The following is an 8,171-nucleotide window of genomic DNA, read 5'->3' as shown; positions in this document are numbered from 1 at the left end:
TGGTGCTGGAGACTATGAAAGGTAGAGCCAAGGAATCCTACTTCTGCCCCCATTTCCCTCCCTGGTGAGTTATGCTAGGGCAAGATCCATGCTGAGGAGGAATTCTGGTTCCATGACTGTCTTCTTTCCACTGGCTTCATGCTGAGGAGGAAGCAAGTCAGACCATTGGTGCACTCTTGTCTACATCAGGAGTGGGGGACCTTTTCAAGCCTGAGGGCTGCATTCCCTCTTGGCCAATCGTTGGGAGGAAGGGCACACTCCAGCAGTGGGCATGACCAATAAAAATGTAGGTGTGGCCAGCACACATGCACCATTCAACCAGGCTTCCTCAAACTCGGCCCTCCAGATGCTTTTGGCCTACAGCTCCCATGATCCCTAGCTAGCAGGACCAGTGGTCAGGGGTGATGGGAATTGTAGTCTCAAACATCTGGAGGGCTGAGTTTGAGGATGCCTGAACTACACATACACAAAGTACATGGCCTCCTCCCTATGACTCAGTTGTTTCTTTCTTTTTCTTTTTTTAATAAATATTTATTAGGGTTTTTTAATAAGAAAATACAATAATCATGAACATTATTGCTTTGTTTTAACAAAGTTTCATAATATTCTTGAGCTTCCTCACGCCCCCCGCTCCCATTTGCATCTTTAATAATTTTTGTCAAGCAAATTATCATCTTATTTCCAAATCTATGACCACATGCTTAAATATCAATTCTTAATCTATTTTAATGATGGCCAATTATTTATAACCAAGCATCCTTCTTAACATTCCACTAAATCACAATATTTCTGCAGGTAGGTCTTAAATTTCTTCCAGTCTTCTTCAATCCTTTCTTCTCCCAGGTCTCGGATTCTGCCAGTCATCTCCGCCAGTTGCATATAGTCCATCAGTTGCATCTGCCATTCTTCCAGTGTGGGTAGATCTTGAGTTTTCCAGTTCTTAGCAAGTAGTATCCTTGCTGCTGTTGTTGCATACATGAAAAATGTTCTATCTTTCTTTAACACCTTCTGGTCTACAATGCCCAGAAGAAAGGCCTCTGGTTTCTTGGTAAAGGTATACTTGAACACCTTTTTCAACTCGTTATATATCATTTCCCAGAAGGCCTTCACTTTAGGGCAAGTCCACCAGAGGTGAAAGAATGTTCCTTCATTTTCTTTACATTTCCAACATTTGTTATCAGACGAATGGTATATTTTGGCAAGTTTAACTGGGGTCATGTACCATCTGTATATCATTTTCATTACATTTTCTTTCAAAGCATTGCATGCAGTGAAATTCAACCCAGTGGTCCACAACCTTTCCCAGTCCTCAAACATAATGTTATGCCCAATGTCCTGTGCCCATTTTATCATAGCCGACTTAACCATTTCGTCTTGCGTATTCCATTTCAGCAGCAAATTATACATTCTTGAAAGTACCTTAGTCTTAGGTTCTAACAGCTCTGTCTCCAACTTCGATTTCTCCACCTGGAATCCTAACTTTTTATCACTTTTAAAAATTTCCTTAATCTGAGCGTAATGTAACCAGTCTCGCACTTTATCCTTCATTTTCTCCATACTCTGCAATTTCCAGTTGTCCCCATCTTTTTCTAACAATTCCCAATATTTCGGCCAGTAGGCTTCCATATTGGGTCTTTTCCAAGCCTTAGCTTCCAAGGGTGAAAGCCACCTCGGAGTTTTATTTTCTAATAAGTCTTTGTATTTTGTCCAGACATTAAACACTGCTTTTCTGACAATATGGTTCTTAAAGGCCTTGTTTATCTTAACTTTGTCATACCACAAATATGCGTGCCACCCAAAAGCATTATTAAAACCTTCCAAATCTAGCACGTCAGTGTCTTCAAGAAGTAGCCAATCTTTCAGCCAGCAGAAAGCTGCGGCTTCATAATACAACCTTAAGTCTGGCAGGGCAAAGCCCCCTCTTTCCTTTGCGTCTGTTAATATCTTAAACTTAATTCGGGGCTTTTTGCCCTGCCAGACAAATTTAGAAATATCTCTCTGCCACCTCCGAAAACACTCCGTTTTGTCCACGATTTGCAATGTTTGAAACAAAAACAACATCTTTGGCAACACATTCATCTTAATGGCAGCAATTCGGCCTAACAAAGAAAGTTTCAATTTTGCCCAACTTTCCAAGTCTCTCTTAATTTCAGACCAGCATTTTTCATAATTATCCTTAAATAGACTCAGATTCTTAGCTGTTATATTAACCCCTAGGTACTTTACCTTTTTCACCAATGATAATTCTGTTTCTCTCTGAAACCGTTCTGACTCTGCATCTGTCATATTTTTCCCTAACACCTTCGTTTTTTGTTTATTTAGCTTAAATCCTGCGACCTGTCCAAAATCATGTATCAGTTGTAAAACTCTTTTCGTACTAGATTCTGGCTCCTGCAGTGTCAAAACTAGGTCATCTGCAAAAGCTTTAAGTTTATATTGTTTCGCTCCGACCTCAATCCCCTGCACCAGCCGGTCACCTCTAATCAAGTTCAAGAGCACCTCCAGGACTGAGATAAATAACAGAGGGGAAATCGGGCAGCCTTGTCGTGTTCCTTTTTCAATTTTAAATTCTTCCGTTACCACATTGTTGACTATCAATTTGGCATTTTGCTCTGAATATATTGCGTCAATCCCATTTTGAAAACCCCGCCCCGCTCCCATTTCTTTTAAATTTCCCTTCATAAATTTCCAAGAAATGTTGTCAAAGGCCTTCTCCGCGTCTATGAAAATCAAAACTGCTTTAGTGTTTATATTTGTTTGCAAGAGTTCCAAAATGTCTATAATGTTCCTTGTATTTGCAAACATATGTCTTCCTGGGAGAAAGCCTGCCTGGTCCTTATGAATCACTTCATTCAAAGCTCTTTTAAGTCTGCTTGCTAAAACATCAGCAAATATTTTGTAATCCACATTTAAAAGGGAGATGGGGCGGTAGTTCTTCAGTTGTGTCTTCTCAGTTTCTGATTTTGGTATCAACGTGATAAAAGCTTCCTTCCACGATTCCGGCGCCTTCTTTCCCTCCAAAATTTCATTGCTGACCTCCATCAAAGGTTGAATCAAATAGTCACTCATTGTCTTATAATACTTGGAGGTCAGGCCATCTGGTCCTGGAGATTTGCCCAGCTTCATGTTCTGAATGGCTTGTTCAATTTCTTGTCGTGTTATTTGACTATTCAGGAGAAGTCTATTTTCTTGTGTAAATTTTTTAAGACTATGTTTTTTCAGAAATTGTTCAATCTCAACTTCATTTTGCGGCCCTTGAGTGTACAGTTTCTTAAAATATTTCTGGAAGGATTTTCTGATTTCCACAGGGTTCTGAATATTTCTTCCTTCAATTTCTAAATTTGTTACTATATTCAACTTTTGTCTCTTCTTCAACTGCCAAGCCAGCAGTTTCCCACATTTATTTGCCGATTCAAATGTTTTTTGTTTCATTAGCTTAATCTTCCATTCTATTTCCTGGTTTATCAATTTGGAATATTGTGCCTGATAAAGCTTAATTTCTCTCAGAATCGGCTGTGACTTCGTATTTGCTCTTAACTTCTTCTCTAGTTCTCTTATTTTCTCCAAAATTTTGTCTTTCTTTTCATTTTGTTTCCTTTTCTTAATGGCATTCTGTTGTATTAAGAACCCTCTCATCACAGCTTTACTTGCGTCCCAAATTGTTCTTTTTTCCACCGTTGTATTCAAATTTATTTCGAAATAGTCCTTCAAAGCTTTTTGGGCCTTTTTGATAATCTCCTGATCTCTAAATAAGTTGTCATTCATCTTCCATCGAAAGGAGCCGGTTGGGAGCAGTGTCAAATCCATTTTCAAAGCGTTATGGTCGGAGCAGGTCTTTGGGCAGATTTCCACTTTCCTAACCTTAGGTGCCAGACCTCTAGTAATCCATATTTGGTCGATTCTTGTCCAAGTCCGGTGGGCTTCAGAGAAGAATGTTCCTTCCTTTCCCAAGGGGTTTCTCGTTCTCCAAATGTCAATCCAGTCCATATTGTCTATCATTTCGAAAAAGGTCTTAGGTAGTCTGCCATCTTTGGTAACCTTTTGACCTTGCGACTTATCCATGTTAGTTGATACAATCCCATTCATATCTCCCATCAAAATGATGTTATCAAAGTCCAGATACTCCAGCATGCTCTCATGCAACTTCTTGTAAAATTCCGATTTCCCTTCATTCGGTGCATAAATTCCTAATAACATAATTTTTTCTCCTTGATATTGTATTTCAACTGCCAAAATTCTGCCATGTTCATCTTTAAATAATAATTTAGGTGAAAGGCTCTCCTTTGCATATATCACCACCCCTCTCTTCTTTACTTTGTCTGAAGATATAAATTCCTGGCCAAGTCTTTTATTTACCAAAACTTTTCTATGGAGCCAGTTGTTTCTCAACCAGTCTCCAAGGCTAGGGCTGATGGCAGTTAAGAACATCAGAAGAACCTGGTGGATCAGGCAAAGGCCCATCTAACTCAGCATCCTATTCTCACAGTGGCCAACCAGATGCCTGTGGGAAACCTGCAAGCAGGACCTGAGCACAAGAGCTCCCTCCCCTCCCACAGCTTCCAGCAAACGGTATTCAAAGGCATACTGCTCCAACCATGGAGGCAGGACGTAGCCATGATGGCTAGCAGCCATGGACAGCCATACCCTCTATGAATTTGTCTAATCTTCTTTTAAATCCATCCAAGTTCGTGGCCATCACTGCCTCCTGTGGGAGGGAGTTCCATAGTTTATCAATGTGCTGTGTGAAGAAGTACTTTCCTTTATCAATAATAATAATAATAATAATAATAATAATAATAATAATAATAATAATAATAATTTATTATTATTTATACCCCGCCCATCTGGCTGGGTTTCCACAGCCACTCTGGGTGGCTTCCAACAAAATATTAAAATACAATAGTCTATTAAACATTTAAAAGCTTCCCTAAACAGGGCTGCCTTCAGATGTCTTCTAAAAGTCTGGTAGTTGCTTTTCTCTTTGACATCTGGTGGGGGGTGTTCCACAGGGCAGGTGAGAAGGCCCTCTGCCTGGTTCCCTGTAACCTCACTTCTCACAGCAAGGTAACTGCCAGAAGGCCCTCAGCGCTGGACCTCAGTGTCCAGGTAGAACGATGGGGGTAGAGACGCTCCTTCAGGTATACTGGACCGAGGTCGTTTAGGGCTTTAAAGGTACTCGGAAACATACTGGGAGCCAGCGTAGGTCTTTCAAGACTGGTCTCGGCAGCCGCTCCCAGTCACCAGTCTAGCTGCCGCATTCTGGAATCTTTTGACATCCAGTTTCAATGGATGTCCATGAGTTCTGGTATTATAAACAGATTCCATTTCTCTACCACTTCCTCCATAGCATGCATTTTATAGACTTCTATCATGTCACCTCTTACCTGCCTTTTCCGTCAAATAAAAAATCTCAAACACTTTCCCCACAGGGGATTTGCTCCATCTAGTCATAGTGCAGTATAATCTGGAGGGCGAAAAGCTCCCCACTCCTGCTGCAGATGAACTAACGAGAGTTCCATATGCCTGGCATCCATATGACTAGATAAGCACTAGGTTTGGGGCTAACTAGGTTGTATAAAATCTGCCTTGAAGAAAATGAACCTGTTTAGTCTGAACTATGGTTCTAACAGGTTTTGCACTGACAAAAGTACTTAAGGGGAAAGGGCTTGAGAAAAGGTCCTTGTACAAACTAAATAAACAACAACCGTGGGTAGGAAACAAATCTGTCAGAGACTGCAACAAATCTGGGGTTCAAGATCAAGACCTGAAATAGATAGTTAGCTTCACAACTTAGCTGATGGTATCCAGTGATAAATAGTAGTCCATAAGGTTTTCAAGCAGCACCTTTGGGGATAAAAAGCAGCCAGGGAAAGGTGATTTCAGGGTGTTTCAGATGAGGGCCCTGCAGCTGCCTTTTCTTGAGAATAAAAGTGCCCGCTTTAAGTACTAAAGAAAAAAGGGGGGGGGAGCACAAATAATGTAACATGCAGTTTGGCCCTTGGCTGTTTCTTGTGGTGTAACATCAAATTATACTCAGCATTTCAAATGACTAATTTTTATGTTAATTAACAGCATGCCACAAATTCCCTCATGCCTAATGGATGGGGATTGGAAAAAGCAGCCCTCAAGATATTACACTTTACAGTCTTCGTTGTTTTTCACTGTGTTCTGAATAGCATATTCTTTGTTTTTTTAATGCCGATTTGTATGATTGAATTGATTGGAGACTGGCACTTTCAGTTCTGCAGATATAAAGAAAGGGGTTGTCAGTCGCCGGGGCAACAACAGCAATTTCTAAGTTGTCACTTTCACTGGCTGGCTTGAATTTGTTCATTACTTTATTGCTTGAGACCACAAATGCATTCACATCCTTTTTTACCTGGGTGTTGCTGTCCTTCAAACCACTTAATGACCAGCTGATCGCAATAGTGTCTAGACTCTGAGCAGAATAATGACAAAATGTGTATTGGTTGATTCTTTCATGGATATTTATTTTCCATATTGGTATGAAGTTACTCTTCCTCAGGGAAGGCCAGGGAAGGTCGAGAAATTCTTTTGTGTAGACCAGCTCTCAGCATGACTTACTTTTAAGCCTAATGATTTGCATCCAATGCAAATTGATTACTTGGTATAGAATGCTTGTGAACTGGCATGTGGTCCATGAATAGATGCATTTCAATCAACACAAAGGTCAACAAAATAATTGCTTGCTTGGAAATCTAACTCAAAGGCTCACAACAGATGCAGCTTGAAGTTATGTGTCAAGGCATGGAGGACACAAGATAAGTCTGATGGAAATTGCCCTGTGACAAAACAATTTGTGGCTATGGGAAAGGGCCATGGCTCAGTAGGAGAGGATCTGCTTTGCATACAGCTGGTCTCATGTTCAATCCCTGGAGAACTGCTTCCAGTCAATAGTCTGACCCAGTATTATTATTATTATTATTAGAATTTATACACCACTTTATGCCTGGGGGTCTCGGGGCAGTTCACAGAATAAAATCAAGACATAAAAGCCACAAAATACCTAATAAAAATAAAAACAACAACCCAATAGCCCCTACCCTACAAAAAACCACATTTTAAAAGGGCATAGGATGTAGATTGGATCAACCAAGGCCTGGTTAAAAAGGAACGTTTTTGCCTGGTGCCTAAAGGTGTATGATGAAGGCACCAGGCGAACTTCCCTGGGGAGAGCATTCCACAGATGGGGAGCCACTGCATAGAAGGCCCGTTCTCGTGTTGCCACCCTCTGAACCTCTCAAGGAGGGGTGTAAAGTATATTCCTTTGTTCCTTTGGGTGTCCAGAGCAGCACTGTACATGTCAAGAGGAGATATGTAGGAAAAAGTGTCAATGAGCATCATAGCAGAGGAATTTCTTGCAGCCATAGATTTGTGACGTTCATATTTTCTCATTCTAAATGCTACCCCTCGCTTCTGAAGTTCATTATTTGTACTAAATGTGGGAGAAATGCCCCAGGCCAAAATAAAATAAACTGGGAAGGGAGAGTGAAATGGTTTATTAGCACAGCATGTCTCTTCAATGAAAACAAACATGCGCCTGGAAATGGCTCATTTTGAGCACTCCGTGCACCACCATGCACAGAATAAATATTCCATGTTTGGTAACAAACGATACCTCTGCATGATGCCTAGGCACAGACTGTTGATGATTGCTCTTGATTTCAGATTTCCACTCCCATGCTGTGCTTGTCAGGATGGTATGTTATAGACGGGCATTCACTTAAGGCTGCTTCAGACTGAGCATTTCAACTTCCCCACATGGAAAGCACTTCTTTGCAGGGAAAGGCATGAAAAGCACAAAGCAGCAATTGCTTGTGTGTCTTTTGGGTTGCGCTGAGCATTCAGCAGGAGAGATGCACATAGACATCATTGCACATGAGAATCCACATGTCCTCTGTTTCAGGGGTAAAATTTGGAACAAATTGCATTTATTTGCTTTGAATGGCCGTCATAGCATCCTCTTTTTTGCTCTTCAAAATATGGCAACTCTACACACATCTCTCCTGTGGTCTGCAACTCTGAAGCTGCTTACTCAATAGAAAATTTGTCACATGCAAATATAAGCAAATTATCACATCACATTTGTATACCACTCTTCCGCCAAAGAACACCTGGCCAACATGTCCTCACATCAACTTCCCAAAGGT

At 40.8% G+C, this 8,171-nt stretch overlaps 1 protein-coding gene across 1 annotated transcript in view; it reads right to left on the bottom strand.

Annotated features, from left to right (window-relative positions):
- Nucleotides 1-6,039: 6,039 nt before the first annotated feature.
- The window catches only part of PRELID2 (PRELI domain containing 2), a 55,493-nt gene continuing 53,361 nt past the window's right edge, over nucleotides 6,040-8,171 (bottom strand). The window contains exon 7 of the mRNA XM_081900832.1: nucleotides 6,040-6,242. The gene's annotated coding sequence lies outside the window, so the exon portion shown is untranslated. The remainder of the gene's footprint in view (nucleotides 6,243-8,171) is intronic.

This window comes from Podarcis melisellensis (assembly GCF_964234715.1).
Source record: "Podarcis melisellensis genome assembly, chromosome: 2".
In the NCBI taxonomy this organism is placed as follows: Eukaryota; Metazoa; Chordata; class Lepidosauria; order Squamata; family Lacertidae; genus Podarcis; species Podarcis melisellensis.
This window is presented reverse-complemented; position numbering and strand designations above follow the sequence as displayed.